This window comes from Sus scrofa, chromosome 4 (assembly GCF_000003025.6).
Source record: "Sus scrofa isolate TJ Tabasco breed Duroc chromosome 4, Sscrofa11.1, whole genome shotgun sequence".
Classification (NCBI taxonomy): Eukaryota; Metazoa; Chordata; class Mammalia; order Artiodactyla; family Suidae; genus Sus; species Sus scrofa.
Window position 1 is genome coordinate 52476344 of NC_010446.5, and position 15222 is coordinate 52491565.

The 15222-nt window shown below is 36.4% G+C and overlaps 1 protein-coding gene across 15 annotated transcripts in view; it reads right to left on the bottom strand.

The window, feature by feature from the left end:
* The window catches only part of RALYL (RALY RNA binding protein-like), a 774288-nt gene that overhangs the window by 690972 nt on the left and 68094 nt on the right, over positions 1 to 15222 (bottom strand). The gene's annotated exons all lie outside the window — the stretch shown is intronic.

The following is a 15222-nucleotide window of genomic DNA, read 5'->3' on the forward strand; positions in this document are numbered from 1 at the left end:
AGTTTCTCTTAATTTGTGCAATGGATATTTCTATGGGTTAGTGAAACAAATGCAGAAAGGAAATACACTACAAAGTAAGATAGTAAACTACAGAATCATTTATTATTCCTGTTTGCCTTATTCATAATTTTACTTTAGGCCAACTCTATCCCTAGTAATTCCCTGACAAACACTAGTTTTTGAACCTACACATTGTAAGTTGGGTTGCAGATTGCTTTTTTTCTTTGTTTTGTTTTGTTTTGGTTTTTTTGCAACAACTCAACATGACAGAGCTGTAGCTAAATCTAAGGTACTTTCATCATTCTCCCTCTCCCCCAAATAACATATTTGTTAGCAATCAGTCTCCATTCCCCTTTAATCCAATCCCTGGAGAACACTTATCTACTTTCTCTCTCTACAGAGTTGCCTATTCTAGACAGTTCACATAAGTGGGATCATACTATATGTGGTTTTGTGACTGGCTTCTTTCACTTAGTATAATGATCTTGAAGTTCATCCTTGCAGTATGTGTCAGTACTTCATTGCTTTTTTATTTTAAATGATATTCATTATATAGCTTTACCACATATTATGTATCCATTCATCAGTTGCTGGATATTTGAGTTGTCCAGCTATTATGATTAATGCTGCTATGAACATTCATATACAAGTTTTTGTGTGAACATGTTTCTAATTCTCCTATGTACATACCTAGGGGTGCAAAAGCAGGTCATATGGTTAACTTTACATGTTTACCATTTTGAGGATCTGCTGAACGGTCAAATGGTCTTATATCCCTACCCATAATGTATGAGGGTTCTATTTTCTCCATTTCTTCACCAACACTTAGTGTTTCAGTCTTTTTTATTCTAGCCATCCTAGAGGATATGAAGTGACATTTCATTATGATTTCAGCTTGTAATTCTCTAATGGCTAATGAGGTTGAGCACCTTTCCACATGATCATTGTCCATTTGTCTGTCTTCTTTGGAGAAATGTCTATTCTAATTTTTTACTCATTTTTTTAACTGGGTTATCTTTCTTCTTATTATGAAGTTAAGAAATTCTTTCTGGGTTCAACTTCCTTTGCACTTAAGTACAATATTTACCATCTTCTTTAGCCAAAGTCTTTTGGATGGTAGCCTCTTTGTCTGGAAATTTCTTTTTTTCATATTTAAATTTTCTCTATCTTCTGGGGACCATCTGCTAGCCTTGGGCTGTGGAAACATCCTACAAGCGAGGTCTCATGTTTGCTTCTGCTGGTCTCAGGAGGTTTCAGGTGTTTCACTTTGGGATCCTCATATTCTGTACCATATTAAATCACACTCCACCTTACAACAAGAGATTGAAGTCTCCTATAGAATCCCTTTTTTCTATTCATAGCCTGAAGAAATGACCCTCAGGGCTTCCTTGGTCAGAGCTTTTTAATCCCCCTTGCATTAGAGGACAAAAATCCAAGCTTTATGAAGGAGTCTAAGTTTTAGGTCCTGACCTTTTGTGAGCCGAGGACACATCTCCTGTCCTCCTCCAGGCACTGAACTGATACCCCTGGGAAAAAGCGTTGCTCTTGCTTACTGTTCTGCCTATGGGCTTCCACAATATGTGTTTCTCCTTGAAATTTCCTATTATTTCTTTGGAGCTTCATGTTGTATTCTGCATTTCTATGTGTGGTAGTATGAGAAGTTCAGATATTTTACACGTTATATATTGGTGTGCAGATTCCTCTTAAGAGTGATGCTTCTCATGGAGGTGATTATTACTTGTAAGTGAATGGGTATGGCTGAAAGGGCCAAAAAATTAACAGCCTTCTAAACAGCTTCTGTAAATAAATGAAATGTTGTCATGGGCTCATGACTGAAGCTATTTGAAGAGCCCATCACTGCATCTGACTTTCTCTTAAGAGTCCCAGTATCCTGAAGCATTTGCTAAAAAAGACATACCCTACTTCTGATAGCTTCATGTCATTTAGGATTAGCCCTGCAGCTCACAGCTGCCACAATGTGTTGAAGTTATTCTCAGGGATCTTCACGGAAGTTTTGCCTCTAATCCTCACTTGAAACCATCCTGCTTATTATCCATTTTTTTAATGACCTGAAAAATGGAGCAAGCTTGACACTGGTAAACACTGATAGGCATGGCAAAAAGCCACTGGGAAAATAAAATCAGCAACAGAGTTGCCTACTACTGGATACTGAACCGGATGTAATCAAAGTTCTTGGACGTCTCTCTCTACTCTGATTTCCACTGCAGTGATGGAGTTTAGGTTAAACCCTGGTAGAAAATAGTTCTTCATTGTTTAGCCTAAATTCTGGATTATTTGAGCCAATTCTGTATCCAGTGCAAACACATCGGTGAACATCCAAGGAACAAGCAAGTAATGTTTTGGGATGCAGTTTTCTGGGTGTGCCTTCTTGCTAACAGATCTTTTTAAATAGCATTCTAGAGATGAGAAAATGAATGTCACATAGTCAAGATGTGGGTTCCATAAGAGTGCTTGACTCATAGAAAATGCTACGTAAATATCATGTGAATGATTAACTCTGGGGGACATCTTTGGAGGCACAACAACAAATAGGGAGCAGGCACTTCTTACCAAGACCTGGTGATCTTGTTAAGGAGGTGTGATAAAAATAAGTAATAATTAAAACACAATATGCAATTTAAATAAGAATAGAAGGTAATACAGAAGAGGCATCACACACTCTGGCATTAATCATCAATATATGCTTTAGGTACTGTAAGGGTGCAGAATTTAGGAATTTTAGGCAATAAAGCTAAAAGGATTTAGAATTAAAGCTGGATATTCAGAGAAATTCTCTGGAAAATAATCAGATGAGTCCTACAACTCATAGATTACCATGAAACAATCTTTCTTTCTTATGTGAAAGATGCAAAGAATAGACTATGATCCTTTTCCTTTATCACGACTGCCAAGCAAGATCACTCTGCCCTTTCCTGTAAGATTCCTGCAGATCAGCTCTCAGAGTGAATAATGAGCACATCTGCTGCTTAAGGCCCCGTGTTTATACTCTTTCTCGATATAAGTCCCTGAATACTGATTAGGGAGAGAGGTATCCTTTTGTTTCTCACACCAATTGGCATTTACCTACTGAGGTTATAATTTGATTTCGCCAGGAACTCTCAATCTCTGTCCCAGGGAAAGTAATGAAAAACAAAGGGTCAAAACACCCCTCAGTAGAGGACTAGTCTGATCTGTCCAACCCAGCTTTGAAGTCTAGGTTAGTTTGATATTTGCAGATTCCCACCTTCAGGACTAGAGATAAAAGTGATATTGGAAAAATCTTACTATTATCTGACATTGCGGATGGTAGGGAGGAAAGGAAATATAGCTTCATTGGTCTTGTTCTCTCAGAGCTCTGAAGTTTCCTTTTTATTGTTATTAAAGAATAGGGTCACAGTCTATTCCAGAGGCAAAGCATTTCCTAACATGAAAGACAAGAAAAAAAAAAGAGGACTAGAGTTTGAATAGTCAAAGTGTGCCAGGGAGTACAATGAAGGTGAGAGGAATTAAATGGGCAAAAATTGCAGTGGCAAAAAACCAAAAGGTATATTTAGGGGATTTTGAGTGAGCCAACTTGGCTGGTGAAGATGATTTCTGTGGAAATATAATGGGATATGAGGCATGATAAATGGAAGTTGAAACCAGGCTGCAGAGTAGCTTGAAAGCTATACTATAGAGGAGCCTATAAATGTCAGGGAACCATTTAAAGTTTTTGACTTAGGTAGCAACAAGATCAAAAGAGTTTGAAAAGATTATTGTGGGGCTATAGCCAGGTGAGACACATGGAAAAGAAGAGAGAGGAGGCTTGTGCAGTTGGCAAGTCAAGATATGATCAGGTCAGGATTAGGAATGTCGGAAAAAGAAAGGGGGAAAGAGGATGAATATGAGAACCAGAACTACTCAACTAGAACTAGGACTACTCAAAGACTGCAATATCTGGCCTTGATAAAAAATGTATATATGTATACATTAGTAAATATAAATGTATATATACATATTAGTAAATGTATATATATATATTAGTGGAGAGAAGGTTAACTAAGAAAAATGTGGTACCTCTTAAAAACCAATTACTGAGTTATTATGAACAGTTGCCTGAACCACGAACTGACTGATAAACACTGAGGGCCCTAAACCTAAGACACAGAAAGAAGAGAGACCCTTTTCATCATTGTGCATTTCTTCTCCTGGATAGTCCAGGATTATTTCCCAATCCCAAGGTCTGTGCCCTAATCATATATACGAAGTCCTTATGTGTATAAGGTAACTTTCATAGGTTCTGAAGATAAGCATGTGGATGGCTTTAAGATGCTATTATGCTTCCTACCACAACCACCTAGATATGGAAGCCTACAGAGAAAGCTATCTGTTTTCTTTTGGAAAGAGGAGAGGTAGGAAAGAGAAGGCATCTACTTCATGACAGTAGTTTTGCTCATGCAATCTCCATCCCTTTCTAGCCTTTAAAATTCAGCTGGAGTCCAATCTTATTCTTTAAAACCCTTTTTAAGCAACCTGAGCTCATATTATTTCATCATTTTCCATGAGCATGTTAAACTCATGAGCAAGGCTAGAGTTTTTCCCACATTAATTAAATTAATTCATTCAATTATCCATCCAACTTAACACTTACTGAGTTTTGTTAAAGGAAATCTTGAAGATGCACCGGTTATATATATGAATATTCATCATTATTGACTTCAAGTAACTCATGTATTTTGGGATCATATACTTTGTCTTCTCAACTAAAACACTAGTTTCATTAAGGAAGACTCACACCTCTGGTGCCTTAACAGAATGTTAAACAAAGTACAAACATTAAATACATGAATGACTAAAAATAACAAATATCGGTCTTCAATAACAAAGTGATACATTCACCTTTGATTTAAAACTATAGACATTAAGCATAAACTAATGACTTAAATTATATTCAAAATGGAATAATTGGCATTATTTACTATCCAGCATCTCATTTTGAAAGTATCTTGTCATGATTACCTAAAATTAACAGAACCCTACCAGTTCTGAATATTATAGCTGTTTCTGTTCTGTAAATCAATACTTTTACTTCTATCAATGGAGAGTTTCCTGTCAAAATACTTGAAGAATGACTGACAACTGTCCCATGGTTATGAAGAATAAACTGAAAACTTTGAGGTAAATCAATAGAGTCACAGGCATTTTAATATTAAAAACAAGCTCTTAATATAAGAGGTCAATATTTAATTAAAACTTGTTAGACCATAATTTCACACTTTTACTGGCTAATAATAGCTTATCTTTAAAGTGACCTGTGGTTCATCAAAATACAATTGGAGACACCTTAGTTCTATAGCAAGGTGTAAATTTGTTATTGAAGAATTAAATAAAGTTGCATCTAGAAAAGTAGCTCTAAAATTGATTTGACCATGACCCTTGGCTAGAGGTTTATTTAACACTGTGACCAATTACATATAAATGTATAAAACTGAAACAAAGCTTACACAAAATATCTACACTTTACTACATGTGTATATGTCCTCTGCAATTTTCTATTCTAATCTAGTTCATTCAATTCTATTCCACTCTTTTAAAAAAGCAAAATTTAAGCTAAATTGGTGTCATCAACCATTAATAGATCACCAAGATGTTGGGAAACTATTACTCCAGAACATCCTACACAATTCAAATAAAAATTTTAGAAACCTTTCTTTTATCTTTCTCAAATCAAAAATCTATAGAAAATAGTTCACTGCAGTTATTTTGTCAAACAGGGTAAGACAACTTTTTGAATTACACCTAAATATTTTATCACTATAAAAAGAGTTATAAAAACCAATAAATCATGATTTGTTTACTTTTAATTTACAGAAAGTCTCCAGAAACAGACCCAGACTTTTCCATATTTATTATTTGATGTTACCAGAAAAAGAAACTATAAACATTTCGATAAACACATTGAAAGAAGGTCTATTTTCAGTGTAGATTTGTAAATACTCTTAGCTCATAAGTAAACTAGAAACGTTATTTTGAGTCTCCAGTGTGAATCAGAACAAACATTCTTATGCATAAAAAAAGCTGCAACAGAAAGGTGCATTATATTTTTCCACTACTGAAAGAACACAGTTTCCAGAATGAAATGTTAAATCAGAAGAGAAGGCTTGAAAGACTGAAATTAATAACATCTGCAAACAGAAAACCTTATCAAAAACTTCTGATCTGGAACCATGACTCCTATGGTCACTGGTATCATGCAAATTTCTATCAACAAAGAAAAGCTGACTTTATTGACATGAAAATATTCTAAGTAAGTCAGAGATGAAAAGATATTTTTAAAAATATAGCTTTGAGTTGAATAAATGATGAGACAAAATTTCCTCCATCAACTGTTTTATTATGTTGTCTATTGCCAGGCAATTAATTTGTAAACATAAACATATATTTTTAAACTTGCAAAAACATGAACTGATGCAATAAACTTTAAAAAAGTAATACAGGAGTTCCCGTCGTGGCGCAGTGGTTAACGAATCCAACTAGGAACCATGAGGTTACGGGTTCGATCCCTGGCCTTGCTCAGTGGGTTGACGATCCGGCGTTGCCGTGAGCTGTGGTGTAGGTTGCAGACGCGGCTTGGATCCCGAGTTGCTGTGGCTCTGGCGTAGGCTGGCAGCTACAACTCCGATTGGACCCCTAGCCTGGGAACCTCCATATGCCGCGGGAGCGGCCCAAGAAATAGCAAAAAAAAAAAAAAGACAAAAAAATTAAAAAAAAAATAAAAAAGTAATACATACATCTTAAAATCACTAAGATAGTTATTTTAAAGTTGTGTTGTAAATAAGGCAATAAACATATGCTGAAAATGAAATTTTCAAACATCATGTGCCTAGAAAATGAATAAATCCAGACATAATTAATGAAGACATGCCCAAATATTTTTGAACTAATATTATACAGCCATATTTCTTCCGATATCAAAATAGTATGTAGAGAAAACTGAGCTTTTATTATATATTGATCAGTAAGTGTAAACTGAAGCAAATATGACAAGATTTTACTGAGATAACTTCTAAACAAATCAGATACGTATCAAAGAATCGTATTATTAGGAGTTCCCATCGTGGCTCAGTGGAAACGAATCTGACTAGCATCCATGAGGATGAAGTTTCGATCCCTGGCCTCACACACTGGGTTAAGGATCCAGCGTTGCCATGAGCTGTGGTGTAGCTCACAGACGAGACTCTGATCTGGTGCGCTGCTGTGGTTGTGGCATAGGCCAGCAGCTACAGCTCATATTCTCCCTAGCCTGGGAACCTCCATATGCCACAGATGCTGCCCTAAAAAGACAAAACAAAACAAAACAAAAAAGAATCTTATTTTTAAATTATTTAAAAAGTAATTCAATTCTATCTGAATAAAGTTCAGGAATCAATCAAAAACTAAGTAATATATTATAATGATAATAATAATAAATGAATCTTTGGAAACAACTTATTATATGGTTACACAAAAGATGGTAGCCTAATCATTTTTTTTTTTTTTTTTGTCTTTTTGCCTTGTCTAGGGCCGCTCCTGCGGCATATGGAGTATCCTAGGCTAGGGGTCCAATGGGAGCTGTAGCCACCGGCTCACACCACAGCCACAGCAACGCAGGATCCGAGCCGCGTCTGCGACCCACACCATAGCCCACAGCAACGCTGGATCCTTAACCCACTGAGCAAGGCCAGGGATCAAACCCGCAACCTCATGGTTCCTAGTCGGATCCGTTAACCACTGCGCCACGACGGGAACTCCTCATTTTTAAACATATTTAAGGCAGCACAAATAATCAATAAGGCAGTTAAATAATCAATATATGGATGACAAATTATCATCTGCAATATTTCAGAAAGTGTCTATCTCACCGCAAAATTACAAAAATAATTGAACAGATAGGAAAAGCATATTCATAACAACAGAATTAATCTCCAGTGGATTCTCTTTAAGAAAATCAGGATTGCTAGAGCTTTTAATAGATATGGACAGAAGTATCATTCATGTAGTTTTTAGGTAATTATTTCTATGATCCTAACAAAGGATCAATGCAATTCCATTTCCCTTCTCTGCATGATACTATTTTCCTGCCTGGCCAATGTATTAAGCCATACACAACTATGGCCACCAGGAATCTGCCTTATCCCTACGCACATTAAGAGGTGCTCCTACCATTCAAAGGGGCAGTCAGATTCTCCTTCCCTTTAATCTAAGCTGGCCTTGTGAGTTGCTCTAATCAACACAATAAATGTGAAGTGACATTCTCGGACTTTAGAGTCAAGCCTGAATTAGGGCTGGCAGCTTCCACTTCTCTTTCCGACCCCTCAGACAACCATACCATGAGATACCAAGCTAGCCATCTGGGAAGGCCACATGGAGAACTAAGCTGGAGCTCTGGCTGAAAGCCCAGTCCAACCACCAGCTAAATGTAGCTTCATGACTGATCAGAAGAACAGTCAGCGCACAGAATCATGTGGAAAAAAAGAATTGCTATTGTATTATAGCACCAAGTTCTAGTGTGGTTTATTGCACATAAATAGGTAACTGAAATGATCAGTTTACTTCCTCATATGATTTTAGTCTTACTGCGTGCAGGAAATATCTAACTTTAGGTGCAATCCTTCATGTATAGCTGCCAGAGTAGGAACACAGATAGAATGTAATAAAATAAAATATGTTATAGGTGTTTAATGCAATCTAAAATAACTTTTCTCTATTTCTAGCCTTTCTAGAGAATGCAGTTAAGCCAGGTATCACTGTCAAATCTGACCACTGACCTACAATAGCCCAGGCTCCACTCTTCCAGGGTCTTGACATAGAAAGCACACATAGTGAGACTTCGACCACACATCCAGACTTTTGAAAGTTGTCACTGCTTCCTTGTAGCACTGTTTGATATATATGCTTTTCTCTTGTCCTTATTATTCAGAACAATCAAAAAATATGATAATCAAAAGTGTCATGAAAAAGACAAACAGTGGTTTGATCATTTAAAAAATTAAGCACATATAAAAGCATAAAAGGGAAAAATATATTTTTTAACATGTGACTGGGTAGTATCCCAAATGTCCAAATGAGATCATTTCAGATATTTTATTTTAAAAAGAATGCTAAACTACCATGCGGAAGATGATATTCTGATCTCAAATTTAATGCTGACAGAGTAACCCTGTTCAAGTTGCTTAACTTCTTTATGCCTCATTTTACTGAACAATTAGAATGATAATACCTATCCCGACATACATCACAGGAAATTTGCTCAAATAAATGAGATAATATATGTGAAAGTACTTTTGAAGACTACCCCAGAGGGTAGTTAATGACACATGAGAAAAATGTAAGGTGCAGAATACAGGATTTGGAGCGGAATTTAGAGGTCAGGCTATGCAACATCTCTTCTGCATTATCATTCACCTTGTGCTTAACCTACATTGTAAAGGCAGGTCTTTCCATTTTCAGATGGCTCTAATTGTTAGTTATGAACTTAAATAATATATGTCCTTGTCACTTCTGCCCTTTGGCCCTATTTCTTTCTCCCAGAGCAACGGAGAACATTTCTATTCGACAATCAGTTCAATTCATTAAAAAAAAAAAAACCTTTATTATCAGGAATTGAACCAAGACTTGGGCAACAGATTTACTTGGAGGAAGGTCGGTGGTTTCACAACTGTCTCATGCTAGTGCAGAGCGGCATGCATGCCCAAAAGTTAATGTGCTTCAATATAGTAAGTGCTGAAACCATAAGGATGTGGGGCGGGGAGGGGGGGGCATGAAGAGAACAGCAAAGAGAGAGTGGTCCATCCACCTGGGACCATCAGGCAGGTCCTCACAAAGAAGGTGTTTCTAGAATTTAGTCTTGAGAGACAATTATGAGAATAAGCTTGTGGTAAAATATTTTTTAAAGAATATGTGAGAACATATCAGCAGTAACAACCATTTAGTCATCTGCAGGTAGGTAATAAGCTCTCAGTACCACCCAGGTAAAAATTTCTTAAATAGCATTTAACATTAACTTCATGTACATAATTTACAGATCCACTCATCACCAAATCAAACCGGCATCATTTTTCTGAATGTGTTACAGAGAGAAAGAAGAATAAGGAGGAGAAGGAAAAGAAACAAAAAACGAAGTCCTAGACGTAAATTTTGGAACGGAGAATATCTTTTGTTGATCTCATCCAATAGCAATTTGTTTGGATGGGAGGGGGGAGGGAGTGGAGGAGAGTTTCAGAAGAAACTCATTTGGGTATAAAAACTACCTAGTCCATCTTCAAACTAAGCCTTTTAAAGCCTGGCTTTGCTATCTTTTCTGTAGAGCTGAGTTTAATAATTCAACCTAAATGTAAAATTTAACTAAATTTTCATTTTGTTTTCAGTTTTCAGAACCTAACTTTACTCATCAGGTACTCAGGCCATTCACTTTTTCTGAAATCCTGAAAAACCCATCCACTTTCTACGTGCTAATTTAGACCACTGATTAAAAACATAAATAGCAGAAGAGGGACATTAGCAAATCCCACTGACTCAAGTCCCAATTTTACTGAAAATCTGATAAACCACACCCAATGTGGGGCTACCTCAGCTCCCATTCCTCAGGCACCAAATAAACTGATGATTCACAAAGTGATGTCTAAAGTCACTGGTTATCCTCTAAATTCAAATTGTGTAGTCTAGACATCTTCCCGAGTTTTCACATACGTACCCTACAAGGATGCTAAGCCCAATTTCCCAAAACATCTACTTTATATCCATTTATCCTCTAAACCTGCTTTTCCCCTGTTACTTTCCAACTTGCTTAAAGATAGCTTCATCTGGATAGTTTATTTAGAAAGGATGGCTCATTAAAAATTTTTTTCCAGGAGTTTCCATTGTAGTTCAGCAGTAAAGAACCCGACTAGTATACATGAGGATGCAGGTTCAACCCCTGGCCTCAGTCAGTGTGTTAAGGATCTGGTGTTACTCTGAGCTGTGGTGTAGGTCACAGACACAGCTTGGATCCTACATTGCTGTGGCTATGACCTAGGCTGGCAACTACAGCTCCAATTCAACCCCTACCCTGGGAACTTCCATATGCCGCAGGTGTGGCACTAAAAAGACCAAAAAAAAAAAAAAATCACAAAGAGTTTGGTTCATAAAATATAAATATAAGTTAGCTAAAAACCCATAATTCTAACAAAGATTTTGTCTCATTTGTAATCTTCCCTGGGAAAATCAAGCTAATACAAATTCAGGAAATGTACCTCTCCAGTTAGGAAAGTTTATAGAATCAGAGAAAAGATGCTGTGAGTACAATGTGAGTCTGTTACCTACTGGCCTGGAGTCATTCCTAGTCATCCAACAATTGAACACAAACCAAGCATGATATAATTTCTGACCTGGTATTAAAAGGCATATGTTAGTACTACCAGGATGATGTTGATGAAAATTTATAATACCAAAAGATTTGCCTGTCATGAACTTTTAGAATTTTATGGCTGTACTTGGCATTTTGCAGTCCCATTAAATAATTAAGTGCATCTTCATTTCTTCCAAGTGTCATTGCTCTAAGTAGGACCCTTCAACTCCAGGCATAGCCTTCGGTAATTGGAATTTAAGTAGGCAAAAACAATGAAACCTTGCACGAATTTTCTACTACAATTCTAAGATTCAATAATCTGTGACCTAATGCTCCATAAAGTAATTCAGGCTGAAAGTGGGGCTCTACCAACCATCTGAATGTTTTCCAATTACCTTTACTTGTTCACAGAGTCTTTTTCCCAGCAAGTTTTCCTTATTTAATCAAGAATTTTTTTGTGAAAAAAATTTAACATTTAAAAAAAAATCTCTACCTCCCAAAGGTCTATATTCAGAAGCAAAAACCATTTCATAAGCATCTACTCTGTTCAGACATGATCTCATTCACACCTCAAAAGAATCCTATAAGTAGATAGTATTTGATGGGTACAGAACAAAGTGTGTAAGATTACCACTCAGGAGACAGAAGCCCGGTTCAGTTCCTAGGGTTACATGCCATCTGCCTTGATAAATTACTTAATCTCTTTGTACTTAGGTTTCACAATTTAGGAAGTGGGGGTGATAGTGATGGTATCCACTCTTTAGCATTGTCTGAGAATTAAATAATTAATTCATGTAAGGCCCTTAGAACAAGAAAAATGAATTCTGACACACAGAGAAAGGTCAAATCACTTGCTAAAAATAATATAGTCAGTAAGTAGCACTTCGCTGATTTGGATAACTTCTGGTTACCCAAGTCCAGTTCACTTTCTCTACCATGGCTGTGTATAGATCCCATTTGTTTTTCAAGATGTAGACACAATGGGGACTTCAGCTAGAGTCAAGATTACTCTTAAAAGTCCTCAGGACAACAGCCACAAATTATTTTAAGTCAGAGAAGGACTTTTAAAGTAAGTGACTCCCACTTATTACACAGAAACATTTTATCTGCTATTTGATTTGGAAAAAATCTCTGCCTTAGCGAAAAGCAATGTGTCAAGACATACGTTTCTGCTAGCCAATAAAAAAAAAAAATCCTTTTCAGAAATTAGAAATGTTTTTCTTTGTAGATGAGCCATGTTCAAAAAAAACCTTCATATACTTTTTCATGTAACTCTACTCTTGTCCAGAACATTTGAGGATATGCATTAAGGCTAAGAACTAAAACAGAGCCGTGGCACCCTGAAACAGCTGACAGATGTTGGCAAATAAGCCAACCCATGTAAACCTTCTTGACCTCAGAAATAATTACACCTTTCACCAGTGTTCAGACGTACCCTTTGCAGCTCTGGCCTTTTGGGGACCTGTGTAATTGTGGCAAATTGCTTCTTCTGTCATGACACTGGGTATTTCATGATATTCAATCCATCTCTTTCAATACATTTTTAAATGAAACCCTACTCATAATGATAATAATTTTGTTAAGTGGTATCCTTACTTATGATCCTGGTTACAAAAGGGAAAAAAAATCTTCTAATTTAGTCTGCAGTGAAATTATATGCAATATCTCTTTCATTTATCCATTTGCATAAAATTTAAAAATTTAAATGAGCCTTCTGAAAAAAAAATATATGAAAGCATTTAAGCACAGACAGAGCCATTTCAGTTGTGAAGTTACAATTATATTTTTATGACTTCGTTTTACATAAATAGGTCAGCTAGTTGAGGGGACTGTGTTAGTCAGAATTCTCCAAAGAAATATACGTAATTTCATTATAGGAATCGGCTCATGAAATTATGGAGGCCAAGAAATTCCACAATCTCCCACCTATAAGCTGGAGACTCAAGAAAGCTCATGGTATAATTTGGTCTGAATTCAAAAGCCTGAGAACCAGTGGAGCCAATGGTGTAAGTCTCAGCGGGAGTTCGAAGGTCTAAGAACCAGGAAGCACTTCTGTCCTAAGACAGGAGAAGACATATTTCTGGTTCAGAGAGGGTGAACTGGCCCTTTCTCTGCCTTTTCATTTTATTTGTGTTCTCGAAAGTGTGAATGATGATCGCTCACATTGTAGAGGGCCATCTGCCTTACCAATTTAAATACTAATCTGGAAATACTCTCACAGACACACCCAGAAACAATGTTTTATCATGTATCTGGGCATCCTTTAGCCCAGCCCCATAAAATTAACCATCAGAGGTACCAAATTTCACCCTTCCATTCCTTCCACTGGTACTTCTTATTGAAATCATTTGAGGGCAGAGTAGGCAAGCATCAGAATTGCTCACTGGGTTGGAAAGATATCCATAATTTGAAGAAGTATATTCAATATTATGAGTTAATCTTATTTAAAATAAGAAATAGTTAATTGCTTTCAAAATATAAACCACAGAAGATAAAATCACCCTGGCTACAGTTGATACTAAAAAGATAAATAATTTTCAATGGAGGTAAAAGGCACATGTCCACTGGAAGTCACAGAAACTCTGGCAAGTTTAGAATTTTATGTTTATTAAAAGATGGCAGGAGTTCCCTTTGGCTCAGCAGGTTAAGGATCTGGTGTTAACTGCAGTGACTCTGGTTACAGCTATGGCAGGGGTTCTGGCCCTAGAACTTTTGAATACCATGGACATGGCCAAAAAAAATAAAAATTAAATTAAAAAGATAGCATAGGTTGCAAATAAAGCAACCAGCTCTTCCAGGTTACCCAGAACTATGGGAGTGTCCACAGAACATGTTGCAGTGCTAATACTAGTAAAGACTTGAACAAATAGGCACATGGTGGTAACCCTCTTACAAAAGAATTCACAATAATATTTGGGATATTAATTCCCCAAAACTCAAGGTGGATGGGGCAATGGTGTATGTGTATCTCAGAATAGGGATTTTGCAATAGAAAGAGATGGAACCATGGAAAACAATGAGAGAAATGCTTTTCCATATTAATGATGTCAAAGGAAGAAATATTGTTTTAAATTATCCAAGAATAAATTCTATTTTACCCTAGCAGAAAGTGGGTGAGAGGGTTCCTAATTTAAGAAATCCACAATTAGGACACAAATACAAGACCCAGTAAGTATAGCGAGGACATTTATACATAAACAACTTTTCTAATTTAAGATCCAAAGGTACCTTAATAGCATCTAAGAGGTTTCAATGACAGTACAATCAGAGTCTTATCACCCCATCAGTTACTCTGCAAATACCAGGAATGGTAGCACCTCTTTTCATTCAACAGTAAATAAAACAACACAAGGCTACACACACACACACACACACACACACACACACACGTTTTTAACAATAGTGATACTGGTTGAAAGGTAAGTATGCATTAAATAAGAGGCATATAATATTAGGAAAGAAGTCAATAAGTGTAGATAAAATCAGAATTTGAAGCAAAACCAAGGGGTCCTTATGCAAGAAACAGAAACTATAATGTAAATGACAAACTTGAGAGGACTTTCCAGTATTATAGGGGAAATAAAGATATTTTGAAATGAAAAATGAAGCACAGATATTCTTAAAGGAAAGATCAGAACACTTGACATGAAGAAATAACATTCGAAAATAAAATACTTGAATTCAAAACCTGAGTTTGAAAGCTGAAAGGAATTACCAATTATATTTCAACTTATTTTTTAAAGAAATACTTTAGCTATTGCAAAGACATTTTTTCTTTAGGGATGCACCTATAGCATATGGAAGTTCTCAGTCTGGGGGTCAAATCAGAGCTACAGCTGCCGGCCTATGCCACAGCCACAGCAATACCTGATACAAGC